General features: G+C 38.0%; 2 long non-coding RNA genes across 2 annotated transcripts; both read left to right on the forward strand.

The window, feature by feature from the left end:
• The first annotated feature begins 241 nt into the window (after nucleotides 1–241).
• Nucleotides 242–3,014, forward strand: LOC127787298 (uncharacterized). The gene is made up of 2 exons (XR_008020135.1): nucleotides 242–353; nucleotides 2,263–3,014. It is a non-coding gene; the product is annotated as an uncharacterized LOC127787298 (long non-coding RNA).
• Nucleotides 3,015–17,143: 14,129 nt separating this feature from the next.
• Nucleotides 17,144–18,365, forward strand: LOC127787164 (uncharacterized). Its single transcript, XR_008020109.1, has 3 exons — nucleotides 17,144–17,734; nucleotides 17,826–17,903; nucleotides 18,131–18,365. It is a non-coding gene; the product is annotated as an uncharacterized LOC127787164 (long non-coding RNA).
• Nucleotides 18,366–19,001: the final 636 nt, after the last annotated feature.

Genomic DNA, 19,001 nt, shown 5'->3' on the forward strand with positions numbered 1-19,001 from the left:
TTAAGAATGCTTTAATCGCGCTGAGCTAAAGTCACTCAGGCAAAGCATGCTTTTTTAAACACTGTTAGGCAATTGATACTCTTGTGTATTTTCTTGCATTTGTTATGTAAATATGTGTAGATAGAATGGTCATATGATTCACCTTTCTTGCTGTCGTTCACACTAAAAAAATAAATATGAGCATGTTGAACATTTGCTTTCTTTGTTACATATATTTTATCTTTGGCATGATGAGCCGTTGCAGGTTGAGAGAATTGGAGATTGCTCTGTAGCAGCTGAAGCCGGGCCCTAGAGTCTAGTCCTCTCTGTCTGCTCCAACGTTGCAGGCGCCACTGTTCAAACTATTGAAACAGGTAAGACCTCGATCTTTCATGTAGAAGAAAGGAGTACTTTAGTGCTGTGGAAGTGAAGAAATAACACTTTAGTTTCCATTTATAAAAATAAAGGAGATGTGTAAAGTTATGAAAATTATAGAGGGATCAAGTTAATGAGTTATATTAGGTTATGAAAATTAATTTCTTGCTATTCTTGTAACCCGTGTCAACTATTTTATGTAAGATACTAGCTCCAGACCTTTTTTGATGCTGCATGCTATTCATCGAACTAGATAGAAACCAAATCATTTTTCGGCCTAAAATTATGAGTATAGGTTGTTAGGAAACCGGCCAACCGTGAAGCTTCGATTCTGTTTTGTTTGATATGTAGAGTCACAAACACGAACTCCTCCAAGTCGGTCCACACGATTGACCCTTTCCACGAACGCCTCGAGTAATGCTAGTAACCATAGGCGCCTTTGAGAGATCCAAAATTTTCTTTATTTTTCCAGCTTCTTAAGTGGCATATTTATAGAGTTAAAAAACCCTAATTGTGCCTTTGGAAAAACCCCTAAACGATTTAGGCTCGGCCTATAATCACATTGGGCTGAATCTCTCTTTTAAATTGTGAAACGGACTCGACCTAAGTGTGTGACCCCTTAGGTCCACCATTGGGTTAGATGTAGGGCCAACTCTATTGGGCTTTATGAAGGCCCAACTCATTAGATTAATTAAACTCTTTAATTAAACTTATGGGCTTCTTAATTAGCACATCTCATGGGTTTCTTAATTAAACTCTTTAATTAATAGTTTTAGAGTTAATCAAATTAATTCTAAAACCCTACATATCATGGTTAACATCTAGCAACATGCCATGAATACCTAGCCAACGATGAAAAACACGGACCTTTTCAATTATAATTACCGTGTAGTAAAATCCTTTCATCAATCTATGTCCTAATTGAATTTAGGGTATGATTTTATGACGAAACCCTAATCATTCAATAACTATGTATCCATTCCAGATTTATGACTTGATAGGTGAAATCAAAACACCTTTTGATTTCCACCTCACATTGGCCAAGGATTTCCTCAGTCATGAAATCATCGGAATACATAGGACATCTTCTCATCTTATCGATAAGTGATGTATCTTATTTCGACATTCACAAGCCTTCATATGTGATAAGGTTACGCCCAGTGATAATTTGTTAATGACTCCATTAGAATCCAAAAAAGAACCAAATCGTAACCAGTCAAATATAAGACTACCATGATGTCTCAAGTCTAAGGATCAATCTGCCCTATTGCAACACAGAAATTTCAATTCGACATTAAAAATAACTATTAGGAATTTTGTAGCTGGTCAGTTCAATGTACTTATTCTTATAATAAGCACCCACATATAGGCACTAGTGTCCCACACCAATGTCCATGAAGCGAGACATTCTCCTAATTGAGCATGCATCATACGTGCTAGTCTATCCAAGTTATTTAGTGTCCAATCCTAATAACTCTATGATTATGAACATTTAAGATCAAGGCTTGTAAGGAATATATTTCATGATCGTCACCTTTATGCATGACCATATTCCATGAGCCTATTTGATCTATGGACTTTGTCAAGAATGGATTACAATAAATAATGATGACAACTATTAATGACAAATAAAAACATAATGCCTTGCAATAATAATTGATTGAAGATAAATAATCAAAATGTAAAGAATGATCAATTACATGTAAATATAATTGGCTTGTGGGGCATAACTCTAACAAGGTGATATCCAGTTAATTAGCATATGTCCATGTCCATGTGTGTTAAGCATAAGAAATGTTAACCATAGACATGCTTTTTGATATGGAAACATTTTTAAACGTCTTCTAAGTCATGTACTACCAAAAAGAAAAAACCCATGTCTGACTTTCATGGGTTTTCTTCTTTTAGAAGACAGGGAACATGTTCAGCAGCCAGCTGAAGGAGATGGAGAAAGGCGAGAAGCCAATGCCTTGGACCAAGGAGGCAGTTTGGTGGATGAGGACAATGACAATAGCACTGGTTATGATAATTTTGAAAGCCAGATGCAGCTTGACAATGCTCGCCTCCAATCTCCTCCATCTGCATCTTGCTCCATACCAGCAACCAATAATCTCCTGACTGCAACGCGCAAACCTCTATATGGATGGATTGGCAGTGACGAAGAGGAAGATTTCATAGAATTAACCCCGGCTCTAAGGAAAGTATCATTCAAGTCGGCAGGAAGGGTGGTTGTTAACGGGAGCCGAACTGGGAGTGACAAGCAGCAGCTCAAGAGCAAATCAAGGTGGGATGTGAGGCCTAAAGATACGTAACCTTCCTTTTTGACTCTCCTCTCTAGTGTATGCGTCAGCTGGATAAAGGGAACCCTTGCATTTGTGGATTACAGGTTTCTATTTTGAGGGGGGTAGTAGGAAATATGTCGTTCCCATTTACAAGGAAATTGATAACATTGTAAGCTCCCCTGCCCTAGGTAAAGAAGTTAAAAAGGTTTTATTAGCGTTCCGTGGGGGGCTGTTGCATCAGTCATGGTCTAGTGTCCATGCTAACTCGCTTTTAGGCAATTCTAAAAGCACAGGTGACCTTGTTTGTAGGGCAGTGATATTTGATTTTACAAAGTAGTTTGAAGTGGTAATTCTATTACTATGTCCTTAAAACATTAATCCAACAACCTTCTTGTTTGTATGGGTTGAAAATGTTTCTGAGTCCAGTTGACTAAGACAAGCTTTTGCTTTAAATGAAAGCATTTAGCATTTGGCAAACACTTAGACAGATGCCAGGCATTAGGCAAAGGGCTGGCTATCTCAGTCCAGTCCGGCTGGGCTGCAGTTTTTGACAGTTTGAAGAGGTAATAGCAGAGAATGGAATTGGCCCTTATTAAGTTTTAAGATTTTCCAAAACAACTTTCCGATTTCAAAACCAAAATAAGCTATGTAACGAATGGAAATGTTAAATTGCTATTGCTATTGATTTTTTTTTTTTTTTTGGGTCTTAAATATCTTACTATTAGGAAATTGAAAAGAGAGGAGAAAAATAATTGCTTTGCTTGTGAATCAAAGTGTGAAGAAGTGGAGTGGAGTGGAGGCTGCATAAAAAGAAACTGGAAATCTTAGGTTCCAAACTGATTGAAGAAGAAAGATAAAAGAGTACTTAGCGTAAGTCCTTTAATAAAAAAAGAATTTGTGACTTCTGAGTTCAGGGAAAGCCTACATTAAACTTGTTTATAATTTTAATTAATTTGTTTTTTTAAAATATATTTATAAGTTTCTAAGTCTGACTTTGTTCATTTGTCGTTTCACCTCCTTCAATTGTTATTCTTTCTCTAATTGCAAAGTATTATATATTGGTATTATTTTATTATTATTTATATTGCTAACCATAACACCAATATTATTAAGAGGATTTGTGGCTACAATGATGCCTCTAAGACCGGCGGCTTAGTTTGCGGGCTTACGAGTCTCAGCAATTATTCAACCCATCATCTATTGCCGGTTGCAGTGATGTATATATATGAGCCTTGATGCTTTGAAGAAACAATCTCTATGACGAAAAGTTTGAAATTTATATAGAGTGTAAGAGTCTTTTAACTACATATTCTCTCAAAAAGAGTTGAGCATGAGACAACTTTAAGAGATAGAATTCCTTAAGGACTATGATCGTACCATCGTGTATATGCTAATGATGTAAAGGATGCCTTAGAGTAGATGAGATCCTACTACTACATCTGAGTTAATGGCAAATGAGTGGCAACTTCTGAAAGCATCTAGTAGAATGATGGTTAATGCACGAGGGTAAATGTTAGCTTGGTAACTAGTTTCATTGTTCAGTTGAATTTGCAGAATTAGATTAAACATACTTTAATTGGGAATTTAAGATTTCAATAAGGGGTAGATGTGTAACACTTTATAATATACGCTCATTTAGATCGAGGAGGGACGAGAGTAAATAAATGAATTTTGAGGAGCTCAAATGAGAAATTCTAGACTTAATTAGGAATATTTTAAAAATAAAGTGAGTTTCCAAGTGAATAATGAAAAACCAAGGGGGTTCATGTGAAGTTTCTTAGAACCATATGAACAAGGTGGAACTAGTGGGGTAAAAGAGTAATTATCCAAAACTTTGGTATATATAGATATGAATAGAAACTCACATATTCTCAACCATTTTTCACGAGAGAAAAAAAAAAGGAAGACAGAAAAAAGAAAAAAGATTTAGAAAAAAAGAAGAAGAAAGGGAAAAGCTTATTGGAAGTTGTTGAAAATTGCTGACAATTTGCTCAATCGCTACATGGTGAGTTTAAACTCGTTCTTTTTCTATTACTTTTTTATTTTTTTCTCTTATTCAAAAGTATAATCTTCTTTCTTGCACCTGTAAGACATTTGGATTGGCTTTGCATGCGTGGAATAAGCAAAAGGTGTCAAAGAAATCGAAGAAAAAATGAACAACTTACTTGGTTAGAGTAACACTACCTTCTAAGCTAATATTGGTAAGCCTCGTTCCATGGTTTTCTTGAGTTGAGGTTATAATTTGATTCTACAAAACCTTTAGTGTGTTGGGGAGGTCTTTCGTGTGTAGGTTCAAGTAAAAACAAACTAGAAATTGAGGTTAAAAAAAAAAAAAGAGGTTTGCAGTTAGTGGTAGAACTATCATTTCTAAAAAATTATGGGCTTGGTTGCAACAATATGAAATCTAGGGGTTGAAACTAAAATACAATTTAACCCTAGGGGCCTTGGTGAAATTGCATGTGGAGGTTGTAAATTCTTGAAAGATTTGGTATTAATGTAATTTTTAGAAACTAATGGGTTAAGGGCTAAATTAGGGATTTATTAATATCTTGAATTATTTGAGGTCCTGACGTAAATTTAAGAAATTTGGGTCTTGGTGTTGATGTTGTGTGGTTGAGACCTTAGGATATTTTGGTAAAAGGTTATATACTCGTTTAAGCAAGATTGTCTCGATCCAAAAATAAAGGTCCATGATTGGTATTAGCGCCCCAATGCCAAAATGACCATCGCCATTAAGACCTATAAGATTCATATACATATATACTTAGTAATTCAATGCAAGGTTTACGTTTCAGTTGTTCATAAGTTAGGAAGTATTATATTATCCATATAAGAAAGAAAAAAAATTATGCAGTCATGTGTCATATACAACCATAAGAGGGTCAACAAGCATGCTTAAGTAAACCTTATGTCATAGTGTCTTACATCAGGAAAAAAAAAAAAAAAGAAATAAGAGGTTTACTCAATACGGCAGGGGGTGTTAAGTATATCCCACATAGAACGTGCCTAATGATAAAAAGGTGCAGAACTTAGTGGTATGGAACCAAAACTGTACCCTTAATATAGCAATGCAAAACCATAACCTAAAAATGTTAATATTAAGAGAATGAGTCTTGAGGGATCCACATGTAATAGTAACATGCCATAACCACTAAAAAAAAAATGCAAACAAAGTATGTTATGATCATGTAGAGAATACATATATCAATATGATGTCATATCAACATAATGATCTTTAATTAATAGTTGTAAGTCATGTAAACATGTAATGAAACAATGTGGGATGCAAATAAGAAAACATATAAACATGTGGGCCCAACCTTATATTGGTAGTTAGACACAATTGTTGTTACCTGATTACAACAATAAATTTATAGTGTGGGGGAATGAGATGCAAGTGGTCCAATGAGTTGGGTAGGGACCCCAATGCGTTAGATAGTGACCCCAATGAAAGAGAGTCTTAGGATAGTTTTTGACTCTCAAGGTGGCCTGTGAGTTGTGACTCTCAAGATGGCATGTGGGTTGTGACTCTCAGAATGAGTTGTGACTTCTTTGAGTGATGAAAGTCTTCCTTGAGACGAGAGTCCTTTTTGGTGACGAAAGTCCCAAAGTGTTAGGAGAATTGTCTGATGATCGAGCGAGTTCCAAATGATTGAGTGACTTGTAAAGAAAGAAGCAAGTTAGGGGCGTGGGTGAGGTCACCTGCGAACCCTCGATGTTTAAATTAGTCTTGGCCCGAAGAGGAATTGGAGTTTAACTGGCATCATGAGCATACTTTAATGAAGAGAATGAATGTAACACCCTAAGAAATTCTCCTCGATTGTTATTTAACACATAAGTGGAAAAATAAACACAAGGACACCCTCTCAGCGCCAACAAACACACATCAAAGCTTTAGATAATTAAGTCAAATCAATCACAACATCTGGCACTTTGCCTAAAACTCGTCCCCAAAGATATTTTTGGTCAGGATCACCCTGTACACATAACCTCCTAGAATCGACACGTCACAAGTCTATCCTCAACGTCAGCTTCCACACCTAAAATGATGTTAAAACAAGGTGAGTCATAAGGCTCATCAAGTATATCTGAAATAAAAGGGGCATCAGAGGAAATTGAGGTGAGACAGAATTATAGTCCCCGTTACAAGAGAGATAACCATACTATGATTCACTGCCCTATATACTCATGTTACACTTTACGACACCATGTGTCTATGCATACTATATATGACCATGTCCCACTATACCACATTATGGCCCGTGCATGTCTCAAAACACATAATACACAATGCAAAGCGTTCCACATTTGGAATTGATGCTATGTTATAGACCTACTAGACACACAACTACGCATACCATGTGCACTTATGAGCACTCTACTGGACAAATGTTTATATAGAGATATGTCATGACATAGTCACGTGTTCACGCACCACATGCTATATGTATAGAAATGCCAGAACACAATCCTTTTAATCACTTGCTCACACATAACATGCATCAATGTGAATTTCATATTCCAAATTCATACATAAAGATGTCATATCAACTCAGTGGACTAACATCCACCTTAATCCTAGCTTTAACCCAGGTAAATTTGATGAGCCGTAGCTCCCTTGGTTACCCACTGAGTATCCCTTATCCTAGCTCCCACTTAGGTGAGTCTAGCGAGCCATAACTCTCTCTGTTATCCATCAAATCTATAAAAAGCTAGATATCCTCGTGTTGCGGTCACACCACCGCGCAACAATAATAAGTACACTAGCGCTAGTGTCAATATATCATGCACATGCCACAGATATGTGATCACATTGTGTCGTTTCAACTAAACATGTTCCCCGTTTACATTGCATTCCATGAATTATACTTCATGTCATAGTTTACTTCATGCATGATTATTGCTTATGATCATGAGATGCAAGTGGCCATTAGGCTCATACGTGTCAATATGCTCAACAGTGAGATACTTAATACCCTATCTCACGGTATTCATTGACCACACACTGCCTTTGTAACACCTCACTTTCTCGGACGTGTTATAAATTGGGACAATTCTGGGATAATATTTTTTTTTTCTTTCAAACTAATGTTAAACCATATCATTCCTCATATTCATCCCAAAATTTTCATACATTTATCTCGAATGAGAACATTATAAACATCAATTGCGAAAGCTAGAATCGAACCTTCACTTTAACATCAAATCATAGTGGTACACATGACCGTTTCTTGAACTTAATCCTCAATATAAGGTTATTCATCAATGGAACATAAGTTATCAATTAATATTAACCCTAAATAGGGTTTTACATCACCATTCCTCAAAACGTTCAGAATTCAAAGTAACAAAACTTAAATACATGGGCTACATAATGTACATTCAATTCACATTCATTTCATCATGCACTTTGCTAAGTGCTATTTCATGCCTCATTCATCCTCGATTCTAGTACAATTTCCATCTGGAACGTTTGAATATTTTAGGGACAAAACCCAAGTTAGATGATGAATCATCTAAATAAGGGTACAATAAACATAATTTCATGCATGGATCCAATATACAAAATGTCATCATTTCTTTCTAGTTTGAGTCGACTACACCCAATTGTTGCTCTCCATTTTTACAGCTTCCTTTCCAAGTCGAGGTGTATGGGTACACCCTTGATAGAGTAGCGGTGCTAGTCCATAATCTCAAACCCTGTGCAATGCATGACCAATAATATCATTGTGAATGTATGCACATTTCATCATAGCATGTAATTGCAATCTACATGACATATTCACATCAAGACATGATAACATGATAAAATCATTTACATAAACTTAGGTTTTGGGTCGAATCACTTACAAACCAAACCTTTTATCATAAAACTAAATCCAGTTGAGTAGTACCATTTACCTCGAACGTATCTCATAACATCTTGATTCAAAATAAGCTGTTGTAGAGAATGCTTATAATTATTCTCCTCTCGTCGACAATTTAAGCAAGTCACCAACTCCTGCTTCATCTACTTATAAACCAGAAGGCACCCCTCTGCTTTTAAAGCACAATCATGCTTGGGGAAAGGCATATCTGAGGAAACTAACAAGCCCAAGGTATCGCCCCTTGGGTTCATAAGACTCTCTTGCAGAGATACCTCCAAGGGGACTTTACCAGAGAAAGACGTCGCTTTAATTCCAAACTTCGGGGTGGCCCTTTTCTGCGAAAGCATGCAACGCTTGGGGAAATGGCCTTTATTGTCAAGTTCAAGCTTAGGAAGTCGCATACCCCCAAGCTTGGTCTTCAAAGAGTGCAATTGGCGGCACATTCCCCTGACCTTCCCACTTTCCTTGAGCGGTTCCTTTCCTTGAAGAACACACATGACATAGGGTGGGGAGGTACGTTTTTCCCTCTAGGGTCAGCGTAATAGTGGGAGAAAAGCCTTGGAAGGCTTATAATAGATGGAAAAAAGCCTCATGGAACTCCTCATTTGTTCCTAGGAGGATTCAAAAACTGAGCCATGGGGAGACACTACATGCTAAGGCATGAGCATCGCTGATGTAATACCCCGAAAGGACTATAGAGAAGCGAGTATATATATCGAGGATAGTAAGGAAGGAAACAATACAAGTTGGATACCTTTTGGGATGAATGTGGATAAAGAACTCTTAGATTAAGCGTGCTTGAGCTAGGGTAGCTTAAGGATGGGTGACCCCTGGGAAGTTTGCGTAGGCCTATCAGGGTAAGTTGATCCGGTTCTTCCTATTGTTCAATGCGGGATGTTACAGGTGGTATCAGATCCGACCCTTGGAGAAGGGGGTCCGATAAGGGCGGGGAGTGGCGCCGGGGTGAGAGAGCCTAAATAAGAAGCTACTTCTGGCAAGCTTCTAGGATGGCAGCCCCCCAAAAGGGAGAAGATCTGGGACTAGTTGTAAGGTCACATGATGAGGACGTCATGTGCTTAAGGGGGGAGGGGGGAGAATGTAATACCTTGAAGAACCTAAGGTCAGGTCCAAGAAGGGACTCTAGAGAAGCAAGTATATATATCGATGATAGTAAGAAAGGAAACAACACCAGCTGGATACTTTTTAGGTTAAATGTGGATAAAGAACTTCCGGGTTAAGCGTGCTTGAACTAGGGTTTAGGGTGACCCTTGGGAAGTTCGCATAGGCCTATCAGGGTAAGTTGTTCAGACCCTTCCTATTGCTTGATGTAGGATGTTACAGCTGAGGATTGCCAAATCGAAGAAGTGTGTTTATACAAGCGATAACTTTTCGTCCATTTTCCACGGATAACGTTAAATTGTTGTTGGCAAATTACAACAATTAAATTTATTTGTCTTAGGAACATCCAAAGCAGAGCCCCTTGGGGGAACTGAGAAAACTATTGGGGGGGGGGGGGGGAGGGGGTTAACAGAGACTGGGGCCTAAATTGTGGCCTAGGAGGACTGAGGCTTTGGGGCCCTTGAAGGGTCTTCGGGGGATATTGCCCCTAGGGGGTTTTCAAGGAACTGTCTTAAGGGTCATTGGGGAACAGTCTCGAGGGTCTTTAAGGAAAAATCTTGAGGGTCTTCGGGGAACAGTCTTCTAGGTATATTTGTGGTACAGAGACAATTAAAAGGCACGCGAGAATCTTCCTCACGTGAGCCCTCCGATGCCTAAGTCAAACTCTGAGATGTTTGAAGATGTAATGTAGATGTATGTGGTTGTATATGCACGTATGTGGAATGTCCAGTATGTCTAGTGTAGGTCTTCCGAGGAGGGGGGTAAGTTCCTGATGGGTAGTGTAAAGTCTAGAATCTTAAGTCTTTTGCACTACAGTCTCAAAGAGGTTCCATTAAAAAGGTCATTTTGCCATGGAATATACATGTATTTGTGGACACTTGGTGGGGTTTACAGACAAGAGTCTTCCTGTAGCACCCTAAATTTCCCAGGCGTTAAATGACTTAGGATTTTGAGAATATTTTTTTTTCAACATAATACATCCAATCCAACACATATAAATCAATTCCCAACAATCCCCTTGTACCTTTTCAGCATACCAAACTAAGAATTAATAAGCTAAGAAAAGTATTAACATCACATACGCGAAAACTAGATTGATACCTCAAATAGTATACAACTGAAACCACTTTATTCATAACATGAAAACTGCCCATCGTTTAACATGACATCATTAAAACAAAATATATCATAAACCAAAAGACATGATATGAACCATCTACAAATAGCCATTACTTCTCGGCAATTCCTTTTCCTTTGGTGCAACTGCCTTCATCTAGAACTTTTGAATATTCCAGGGACAAAGTCTAAATAAAATGTTGAATCATCTAAGTGAGAGTTCAAAAAAATTTCATGAATGTATGCAAGACATGAAACAAAATTGACATATCCCCGACATGTTCCAGCCCAAGAGAATCTTATACAGCACTTAACCTTAATCGGGGAAAATCCAATATCTCTAAAGACAACACAACCACATCAACACATTGGCACAACATAGTCCTAGCTTAAGAGGGTAACATCAACGACTCTACCTGACACAATGGAAAACCATCGTTACTACTTCTGACACAGAATGGTTAACTTCAATTCAGGAACCCGGAGACTCATCCCACAATCATGTCAGGGATTACGTTTCCACTCAAAAGCATATCGGATCATGTCAACACAAACCCTGGTCACAAGAGGATTAACACCAACCTTGGGAATTTACGTCCACCTCAAAAACAATGCTATTGCTCAAAAGAACCTAGGGTGGTGTCCACTCGTAGCCCTACCACTTAGGTCTATCAGGGGTGGTGTCCACTCATAGCCTTACCACTTGTGGACCGTCCAGGGTGGTGTCCACTCTCAACCCCTACCACAACTGGGCATTAATCCTTGACACACTTCCCTAGTGCTATCACTCAAGTGCCACATCCCATATAAACAACCAGTCACTCTAGTGTAACTTTCTTGGCAAACCAGCCCAGCACGGAACCCTAGGCAGTCATCCCGACAAGCACACACGACACGAGATACCCCTATACGTTGTTTCGACAAATACCCTTAGGGAATTACGGCTACATTGTTTGAGTAACATCCCAAGTTGACATCCCACAGGGACAACCGGAAAACATGTCAATGCCATATGCCATGGTTCGATGCATCATATAAAATAATAATTCAATATACAAAATTTATCGCACAAAATTCAATGCACATGTATAAAATATTTTGGGATAAATATCTCACATGAAACCAACCATCCACATGTTAAACCATTTACATGCAACAAAACCATTTGTATGAAACAAAACAAGTTTGGGGGTCAAAACACCTAAAATAAACCAAGTCCTAGGATAAAACCACTAATCTTAAACGTAAATCAAAATGCCTCGCTTCTTATGCAAATCCTTAATTTTCGTGCCAAGTCTCAAATAATGGTACTTCACTCAATCTCGAGTCTTAACGATCCCTGGACATCATATTTATTCAAAGGAATATAAATATCTATTTTCTCAAATTTTTCATAATTTTCACTTATTTTCTTCCTATTTTTCCTTTGATAATTCTAAAATAAATACCTCCTCAAACATTTTTTCAAATTTTTCAACACAATAATTCATAAAATAATTTTCTAAAAATTCTAAAAAAAAATTCAAAAAATTATCAATGGCTCATGCGCCCTCACGCACTTGGCACGTGTTTTGTGAGTAAAGGATAGCGTGTGTAGCTTACGCGTCGATCATCTTATCCAGCTTCGGCTGCTGATAATTGCTCCAATGCCCGATTTGATCTCACCCCTTGACATACTCTTCAAGTCGATCTCAATGGTGCCTTTGGATTCTTGAAACACTAACCGGAGGTGCCCAAAATCGACAAAATGTAGACTGGTTCTTGCGAGATTTGCGATTTTTCGGCCACCTCTTGAAACCCCTTAAACCAACATGAAAACTCACCAAATTCTCCAAACATACACTCCAAGACACGAGGAACAAAATCCTTCTATCCAATCCCTCAAAAACATGGCCAATTTGATGCTAACTCGAAACCTTTAGCTCCTATTTATAGCATAACCCGACCATCATTTGGCCAATCAAAGGCCAAGACTTGGCCTTCAAGCTCCCTAGGTCACGTTGAACCTCTCCCAAGCACATCATCGGTTGTCCCATTGCCGGAATCAGTGATGGGAAAGGCGACTACCGACTTTGCAGTGTTAACACTACACTTTGCTAAATTACACTTTGACCCCTCCTCGATTTCTAATTACATTTTGGCCTTTTCCTTGAAGCCCCTCCATTAAGACCTGCAAGTTCTAGACTCTCCATTTTACCCCCAAAAATTCAGAAAAAATATCTTCTTAACCTCCATCGAGTAAAATTAAGAATTTACACTTAGGCTCAATTGTGCGATTTGATCGCTAATTTTATTTCAATCCAAAACCAACTCAGGGTTGTTCTACTTACAAATCAAAGTCTTCTCAGGGTTCCGTTGACTTTTTAAAAATCTCCTATGACCATTTGATTTTTCAGGTTGAATCATAACTGTGCCAAAAACTATTTTCAATATGATTTCTTTCGATACCATAAATATTGTCTCAAATTTTTTGTTAATACCATATCAGTTTCCTTAGATATCTAGGCTTTAGGGCATTCCCTACAATTGATTCAATCATTGTAAGTGTGAGAAATTACACTATAGCCCTAATCTTATAAAGATTTCACTTACGCCCTAATGAAAATTACACTTAAGTCCTTTAGAATTTCTCAGGTGTTACACTTCCAACTCTCCGGGGAAGATCCATTGGGTAAGGTTGGAAGGCCTAGAGGTATCTTCAAGGTAAAAGTGCCTCGATGAGTATCTTTTGGGTGGGTCCGAAGACTCTTTGGAGCCATCGGGTGAGTTGGGCCCGTAAGACTTTAGGTGAGTCTTCGGGCTAGGCATGCTGAGGCTCAACTACCTTGGAGTCTAGGGGCTCCGGGGGACTCTTGTCTAGGAGACTTTCCGGGGTTATCTGGGGTTTTAATAAATACTTCTCCAAATTTTGGGATTTTTGGATTTTCTTAGGGCACCCTATAACACTTGGGAACACTATAAAAGAGGATCTAACTTTGGCCCTTGTAATTGGTGCACCATGGATGTGCAATGGATCATTGGATTTTACTCAAGCATTCTATGATGACAAGTATAACTGTTAATGCCTTTAATCTTGTTTATGATACTTCTCTATAGCGTTTTCAAGTGTTCTAATTCCTCTCAAGGGTTTTAGACATTCAAAAGGCTAAAACGCACTTCTCGGATCCCTATTCATTTGGATTAATAAGAACTTCTATTTCTTCTTGCTCTTTTTGCCTTGAGTTATGCCTCTTGCCTTCAGGACAATTTGTTTATTCATCCATTTAGGCTTTTGTGTCTACGAATTCTCCCAGTTCCCCATCTCTAATCAAAGCCTTTATTTGATTCTTTAACTTACGGCATGTATCTATGAAGTGCCTGTAGGTGTCGTGGAATTAACAGAAAGCATCTATTTTCTTTCCCAAAGGTTTATTCGTCTTCTTAGGGAATTTAATAAGTTCTAACCCTTTAATGGCTACTAATATAACATATAGAGGCTCTGTATGCGAAGTATAGTTTTTGAATTGGTGTTATGGAGGACCATCATTTCTTTCGGCTTTTTCCTTCCTCTAGCTTGTCTTTTTATTGAAGTCTTTTTCTTTTCTCTTCTGATCTCATTCTTCATTTCCTCTTACTATTTGCAATACTTTAGCCTGTAAAATATACTTGTTGGCTCAAGCATACAACTTTGCCAATGATGCAGGCTAATCCAGAGCTAAGGATTCTTGCAATGGTATGGACTTAGTGCCTTAAGCATTGCCATAACTGCCATACTAACATGTAAGTCTCAAATTTCCAAGGTGGAATTTTTTAATTAATCCACATATTGCCTTAATGTTTCTTTACTTCCTTGTTGGATCATGAATAAATATGTAGAGTCTTTCTTACATTGATTGTTTATAACAAAGGCCTTTATGAACTCTTTTCGTAATTATTTGAAGGAAGAGATAAACCCTTCGCTGAGACTATTGAACCAAATTTGAGCGTGGTCAGTCAAGATTAATGAGAAGGCTTGGCACATAATGGTGTCTTCCCAGCCATGGAGTATCATAATAGATTCGTAGTTTTCTATATGATCACGAGGGCTTATCTTTCTAGACTAAGAATTAACTTGGGGCATTTTAAATTTTGGAGGAAATTGCTTCTCCATGATTTATGTGGTAAAAGATGTTTTCATTCCGTGCGAGTCTTCTTCTGCCACCACTAACTTCTTTTGCTCCAAGACTTGCTCTATTATTCTTATCATGTCTTCAATGTTTTAGTTAGTGAGATTGGATTGATTCGGCTAATGCTTAAGGGCTATGCCTGGTGCTGTGCTTCTGATTACTTCGTGATACTTTTCACCAAGGTGAGGGAGAGTTCTTTTGTTTAGGACAAGTGCTCCTTGAGGTTGACCTAGATGATCTCAGGGGCCTTCATGGTGTGTAATCTCTCGCGGAGTTTCTCGAAGGGGGTTCTCTTGGAGACTTCTTTCTTGATTCTCTTCTCGTGGGAATCTTGGATGAACGGTCTCCCAAAGACCTTTATTAGTCTCCCCCAGTCTTCTTTAGTTTCCTTGAGACCTTTTTGTGCCTAGGCTTCATTTTCGTAAGGTTGAGATATATAGTTTTGCAGTATATGGGGTAATGTTATTTGTGGCAAGGCACTTTGGAGGAGCCTAGCCATCTCTCAGAAGGCTTTTGTACATTCCTCGTGGTGTCGCTTAAGTGCTTCATGGTCACTGAGTGGGACGATTTGAGGAACTGTCCTAGAGGCCTTAAGGACCTCAGATTGGGAGGGTTGTCGACATCAAGGCCTTCCTCATCATGTTAGTTGCCTACAGCTTGAGATCGTGTTAGAACCATTGTAGTATTCTTAGGTTTTTGGAGGCTTCCCACAGATGGCGCCAATTGTTATTGTTGAGATACAATAATAAATTCATTTGACTAGGAACATCATCATCAAGCTGTCTAAGCCTACAAGAGAAGGAATAGTCAGAGGTCACAAGGAAGTCCCTGTGTAAACACTTTGATTCTTAAATCATATATTGAAGATGCTGAAGACTTGAATGGTCAATTCACACCAGTATGAGAGATGTACCTTTTCTAGAATAAGAGTTTGTTTATTTATAGAGGGGTATGGAGTAATCCTATGTCCTCCAAGATTAGGATTCCTATAGATGAAGTTTATCCTTTACAGATGATGTTTATCCTTTCAGAGGGATTTTGGATGTTGAAGTTATTTAGTTTGTGCATTGCATGGTGATGAAAAGAGTGTCGATTCCACGAGAAGTAGATCACAATACCAAAACAATTTTAATTTAGCCTAAGTTGAACTAATTAATTAATCGGATGAATAAAAATAAAAATAACTGAAAAACTAAATTCTTCGTGAGAAAAATTAATTAATGATTGCATTAGGGTTTAGATTTCATTTAATCTGGGTTATGTAATTATTTATTCAATTCCAATTCAAAACCAAAAATACCTTTACAGTATTTTATAATTATTTGTATATGATGGTAGATTTCCCTCAATTAATTAATAAGCTTTCTCAAGTCATATTAATCCTTTATTACTTCAATTTCACTGTTAGATTTTTGAGCAGATATCAACGAAATAAATAAGTATTAAGTTCTTTAAAAATCTCTAATCTCGGAAAGAGATTTGACTTACTAAGCTTCCTCAATTCCCACACATGAGCTAATCATCTTTCGATCTCATTGTCTAGCATGTGATTTATATTGCCTATGAATTTAATTTATAACAATCCTTTAGTCAGTTATGCATAAATCATTAAATCATTAAAATATGGCCAATCTTTTAAAGCATTAAACATAACAATATAAATTCTTCACGCAAATAATAATCGGGTTTTGAATCGAACCAAACAAATACTCACATAATTCCAGAATTAAAATCCATCCAAACCATAACTAAAATAATTTAGCTAGATATTATTAAAATAAAAATAAAACAGAAAATTTAATGGAGAAAATAGTGATTCCTGTCCAGATTTAAAATAAATCTGGATTGCAACGGATTTGGGTCGTGCTGGTTACTTGCTGCTGTTGCGTGCTCGTGCTCCTTTCGCGTGCATCTCTTCTCTTCAATTCCTTCGTCCTTTCTGTGCGCTCAATTCCTTCGTCCTTCCTGTGCATTGTCTCTGGATCTTCCAATCTCACTAGCCTTCCAATCCCTTCACTATGCGCCGTCTAGAGCCCCCAATCTCTTTTCTGTGCGTCTTTAGCCCTCCAATTCCCTCTTCCAATCCTTTATATATTATAATATATATATCTATATAATAAAACATAACTGTTTTTGAAAATGTCTCAAAATGTCTTTTGATTCTATGGCTGAGATGAATTTCAGTATAAATGAATGGTTGAGATCAATTTTCACGTTTTAATTTCCCGCTCTGTCTACCCTCTGCCTGCGTTCTTTCTCTCTCTCTCTCCCCCATAGCCGCCCCCCCCCTCTCTCTCTCTCTCTCTTTCTCCCCCATAACCGCCCAAACTTCTCTCTATCCCTCTTTCTCTCTCTCTCACTCACCCGTTCGCACCACCGTCGTCGTCGTCGCCCCCCTCGCATCGTCATCGTCCCTCCCTCCACCGCTCGCACAGCTATCACCTCCACCACCAGCCACAGACCACACGGTTGCCCCCCCCCACCCCCGTCATCGCCCCGATCCGCCAGCATCCTCGACTCGCGAGGTTCAGCCATGGCTGTCCTCTTCCTCTATTTTTCTGCATAAAATATATATGTGTTTGTGCATATATATAGATATATATCTGTGTTTGTGTGTATATATGTATGTGTTTTTATTCACCCATTTTCTCTCTCTCTCCCCCATAGCCACCCAAACTTCACCCGTTCTCTCTCTCTCTCTCACCCTTCATTTTCGAGCAGAGCTAGATTCGGCTACCAGCAGCGGTAGCGGCAGCTCTAGTGATGGCAACGACGGCTATGGATCCCTCCTCCAGCATCCAGCGACCGGCCGCTGTCGAGAGCTCGCGCTTCATCATGCTTCCCTCTCCAGGTTTCCATCTATACCTTTCTCCAGTTTTTGTATATATATTCTGTTTTTAGCTTTGTTTTTTATCTTTGCCAGTGGCTTTGTTTTGCTGCAGCATTTCAAGTCATCTATTGGGGCAACTGGAAGCTTTTCATGCCTTCTGGACCACCGGCACAACCACGACGAAGAATGGGTTTGTGCCAAAACTTAGCTAAAGGCTCCTATTTGCTCTAAACTGGCCATAAGCTTTATATTAAACACTTACATATTATAGTTTGTGCATAATCTTTGGCTCTTGGAATGTTGGTATTTTATTAAACATGTGCTTATCAGCACATCTTATGTCTGCTCTTTGTGCTTTTATTTCATTTTACTGCCTTTTTTTCTACTTTAATTTTTCCTTTTTGTTTTGCGATGCAGCATAACCCCGAACCTGGCATTTAAACTATTGCAAGAAATAGACACTATAACCTTGGTCCATACTTCACATATATTTGGTATGAAATAGTTACTGTTTCAAATACTTGAGGAGCTTGATAAGCATGTATTTGTCGCTATCTTTTTTTCCCTCCCTACTCTGCTTTTCCCTTTTTATTTTGCTTTTATTCAAAGACATTGAAAGTGAATATCATGGAATGTGGATGAATTTGGTGCCTGACCAGCCATTGTTAATTTACGCTATGTGTTTGAGGTAAGTAATTTTCTTTTTAAAAGCATAATTGGATTAACCATGTTATGCTTTGCATGATACAAGGAGACGGGAAGTATAACTCAATTTCTGCTAAACTTAAATGTATGGCGTTGGAAAAAAGATTAATCAGGCAATGCCCAATCTGGACATGATATGTAGAATCTAGGCGCGTTTTCGTCTATCCACGTCTCAGATTGGAAGAGAATGTTTCTAGGGTTCGAAGAAAAACGATCTCTATATGTAGAATGTAGGCGTGTTTTCATGTATGTACAATTTAGCGATAGTTTTCACATATTGGTTAATGGGTATATGGCGATTTGTGGATTTTGGCTTCTCCGTATGTTGCTCGCACAAAATTTTGTGATCGATTTGTGTCCTGTGGGTAAAATGACAAAGTTCACAGAATAGGTTACATGAAAAATATTTCTATTTTTTGACATGATAATTTGAGTTGTTGATCTGAACAGTGCATGTCCTGGAAAAATAGATGGAGTATTCTTAAGGATGCAAATTTTGAACAATTTGTAGGAACAAGTAAAAGATCTTAAGAAATTAACACCAATCTTCATAAGCACTACTCTCACATGAATTTGTTGTGAT

The sequence above is a fragment of the Diospyros lotus genome, chromosome 12 (assembly GCF_014633365.1).
Source record: "Diospyros lotus cultivar Yz01 chromosome 12, ASM1463336v1, whole genome shotgun sequence".
NCBI classification, from domain to species: Eukaryota; Viridiplantae; Streptophyta; class Magnoliopsida; order Ericales; family Ebenaceae; genus Diospyros; species Diospyros lotus.